This window comes from Coloeus monedula, assembly GCF_965178545.1.
Source record: "Coloeus monedula genome assembly, chromosome: 31".
Taxonomy (NCBI): domain Eukaryota; kingdom Metazoa; phylum Chordata; class Aves; order Passeriformes; family Corvidae; genus Coloeus; species Coloeus monedula.
The window spans coordinates 2,338,110-2,341,701 of record NC_138811.1 but is presented as its reverse complement, the minus strand read 5'-3'; the positions used below and the strand labels follow the sequence as shown (position 1 = coordinate 2,341,701).

At 55.1% G+C, this 3,592-nt stretch overlaps 1 pseudogene across 1 annotated transcript; it reads left to right on the top strand.

The window, feature by feature from the left end:
• The first annotated feature begins 968 nt into the window (after window positions 1–968).
• LOC309583601 (olfactory receptor 14J1-like) lies at window positions 969–2,559 on the top strand (annotated as a pseudogene). Its single transcript has 3 exons — window positions 969–1,257; window positions 1,765–2,452; window positions 2,552–2,559. The product of its transcript is annotated as an olfactory receptor 14J1-like (transcript).
• The last annotated feature ends 1,033 nt before the right edge of the window (window positions 2,560–3,592 follow it).

Sequence of the window (3,592 nt, the reverse complement as noted above, 5' to 3'; positions counted from 1 at the left end):
ATCCCCACAGGATCCCCTCCAGTGCAGCCCCTCCCTCTGAAGAAGCCCCCTCCCTCCTGTGCCCCCCAGCCAAGCCTCTGCCCTCAGGGCCGGGGGTCCAAGGCGTGAAGCCCCTCCTGGGCCGGCAGAGCTGCAGCAGAGCCGTGGGGCAGCTCTGCAGCCCCGGGCCCAGTTCCCTCTGCAGAGCACAGGGCTGGGAGCAGCTGCCGGGCCCTGGGGGCTCTGGGAGGGGGCACAGCTGGCTCAGGGTGACGCTGGCCCCAGTGCCCGGCTGTGGGCAGGGCTGTCAGTGCAGCCAGGGCAGCAGCTCAATCTCCCTTCATCCAGTGCCAGCTCTGGGACTCTTGGCTCTCTCCCCGAGGTTTCCTTCCAAGCTGGGAGTTTCCTCCAGGAGGCAAACGTGTCCTGGAGCATCTTTGTGTTATCTGAAAGGCCCAGAGAGAGGAGAAAAGCAGAGATGCTACAAGTGTGAAAATGCTGTCGGGTTGGTGAAATGAGCCAGGGGTGTCCTCAGCTATGAATGTGGTGCTGAGACCTTGAGAGAGGGATGGACATTTGGGGGTCTGTGGTGGATCCATCTGCTCCCAGCAGCACCTGGTGATCTTTAAGGGAAACATGGGAGGGTGAACATTCTGCATTTGAGAAAAGTGAAACAGAGAAACTCTGAACAGGTCAGAATGACAGAGCACCTCCCCTGAGTCTCCACTCATCATCTTGCCTTGCAAAAGTTGCTCTTTTCTCCCTGAGGGCAGCAGAAATCCTCAGGATTTCTGATATCCAAGAATACCAGGAGAGATACGGGTGGAGATTAAAAACAAAAACCTCAGAACTCTTAAACACAAAAGGGTGTCTGTGTGTGTTCCAGGGGAGGGTGTACAGGAAATGGCTTTGATTGTGGTTACAGATCTCCTCTAACTTTTCAATTGTTTCATTCCTCATGAGCAGGTGCCCGTGGCCAGACACAGCCAATGTCCAACAGCAGCTCCATCAGCCCCTTCCTCCTGCTGGCATTGGCAGACACGTGGCAGCTGCAGCTCCTGCACTTCTGCCTCTTCCTGGGCATCTCCCTGGCTGCCCTCCTGGGCAACGGCCTCATCATCAGCGCCGGAGCCTGCAGCCAGCACCTGCACAGCCCCATGTTCTTCTTCCTGCTCAGCCTGGCCCTCACCGACCTGGGCTCCATCTGCACCACTGTCCCCAAGGCCATGCACAATTCCCTCTGGGGCACAGGCACATCTCCTGTGAAGGATTGGTTATGTGAGAAGGGACATATAGATTCGGGATATACAGATTCTTTGCAGCTTACTGATCTGAGAGGCTGGCTACGTGAGAACGGGCACATAGACCCTTGCAGTTAGCTGAGCAAGGTCTCACAGAACACTGCACCACACATTACGTGTAACAACTGAAGTTGCAGAATATTACATGTATCTTGCTCAATAACTGAACCACCATTGAGTCTTACTGCTGAGCTATGGGTTTATCTGCAGAGTTAGCAAGGATAGGTTTTGGCAGCAAAACAATGGACATCTGTGGTTAGAAGGCCAGAGAAAAAGGAGAACTGCTGACCACAAAAGGGGGTCTAAGGAGGGGTTTAGAATCAGCTTAGTCGACGTGAACCACTTAGAATGTGCCTTTACGAATATGCATAAAGCCTATTTTTGTTAGTATATAAGGAGTTCTGGTACAATCAATAAATAGGATTCCTGCTGATCACTCATATTGAGTGTCTGGGTTTCCCCTCTATCGCGACAATCTACTCAGCGTGTGCTGCTCAGGTATTTCTGTTTGTCTTCTTCATGGGAGTAGAGGTTTCCCTCCTCACCATCATGTGCTACGAGCGCTACATGTCCATCTGCAGAGCCCTGCACTACGGGACCCTCCTGGGCAGCAGAGCTTGTGCCCACATGGCAGCAGCTGCCTGGGCCAGTGCCTTTCTCTACGCTCTCATGCACACGGCCAATACATTTTCCCTGCCCCTGTGCCAGGGCAATGCCCTGTGACAGTTCTTCTGTGAAATCCCACACATCCTCAAGCTCTCCTGCTCCAAATCCCACCTCAGGGAACTTGGGCTCATCGCTGTCAGTGCCTGTTTGCTCTTTGGCTGTTTTGTGTTCATTGTTTTCTCCTATGTGCAGATCTTCAGGGCCGTGCTGAGGATCCCCTCTGAGCAGGGCCGGCACAAAGCCTTTTCCACGTGCCTCCCTCACCTGGCCGTGCTCTCTCTGTTCCTCAGCACTGCCATGTTTGCCCACCTGAAGCCCCCCTCCATCTCCTCCCCACCCCTGGATGTGGCCCTGTCAGTTCTGTACTCGGTGGTGCCTCCAGCCCTGAACCCCCTCATCTACAGCCTGAGGAACCAGGAGCTCAGGGATGCCCTGAGGAAAATTAAGATTAGGATGCTTCTCAGAAGCAATAAACTCTCTCTTTTCTGCTCCAGAACCTTCAGAATGTAACTCTTTACAATCTTGGTGTTTTGTTCCTCTTTGTCCATATTTTCATTGGTGCTTTTTCTTATTCTTTTTCTGGTGTTATTCTGCTTTTTATAAAGTACTGTAGTACTACTCCTAGCATTTCTACACGAACATCTACCTTTCTTTTGAAACACAAAGACTTTCAGGAGTCTTCTTCCCTGTGCATTTGAATAAAAACAAGGGGCTGCCCTGACCTTTGTGTCCAAGGTTTGTTCCTCAGCCCTTCTCTGGCTCTGCAGGGGCAGTGCCTGTGGGCAGAGCTGGAGGGAAGAGACTCCCAGCACAGCAGCACAGCCAGGGACAATGGCCCTGCCTCTTCCCACCTCTGCTCTTCCCAGCTCCACACTCCCTTTCCCAGCCCTTCTGAGGGTGCAAGGCCGGAGTGCTCGGGCAGCTCGGTCACTGTCCTGCTGCGTGTCCGTGCTGTGAGCACAGGCAGGGACAGGCCACGGGCACTGCTGGGACACAGCCGGGCTCCAGCACAGCAGCTCCATCAGCAAAGGGCATCTCCTGAGGGCAGGGCAGGAAGGCTTCACTCTCCTCCAGAGCTGCTGTCAGGAATGTGCCCCAGGAATGCCCTGGCAAAGCAAACCCCAGTGCCCAGGGGCAGGGGGGAGTGTGCAGGGGGGGCACGCAGCAGTGTCCTGGCACTGCCAGAGCTCCTGGGATGGACCTGAGGGAGCAGCAGAGCAGGGCCTGGGCTGTGCCTTTGTTCCGGGCACAGCCTGGGAAGGTGCCCAGGGCAAGTGTCCCACACCAGCCCCTGCCACCACCAATCCCAGCACTGACCTCTGCCCTCCCCTGCAGGAGGTTGTTTGTCCCTGCACGGAGGGACACCAAGTGACCAGGCCAGCAGTCCATGTTTGCTGTGTCCTGAGGAGCCTTCAGCAGTGCATCGAGTGGGTGTGGGGAGATGAACCCGAGTGAGCACAAACACCATCAGCAGCACTCGGGGCTGGCACAATTCCAGGGGCACAAACAGTGCCCTGAGGCCACTTCACTGCCAGAGTAATGTCCTCTGGGAAAGCACCTGAATTCTTTGCTGGGCTGTGCTGAGAACTGCATGGAAAGAAACGTCCAGGGCAGGGAGGCTCCAGGGAAAGTGCTCAGGACAGCCA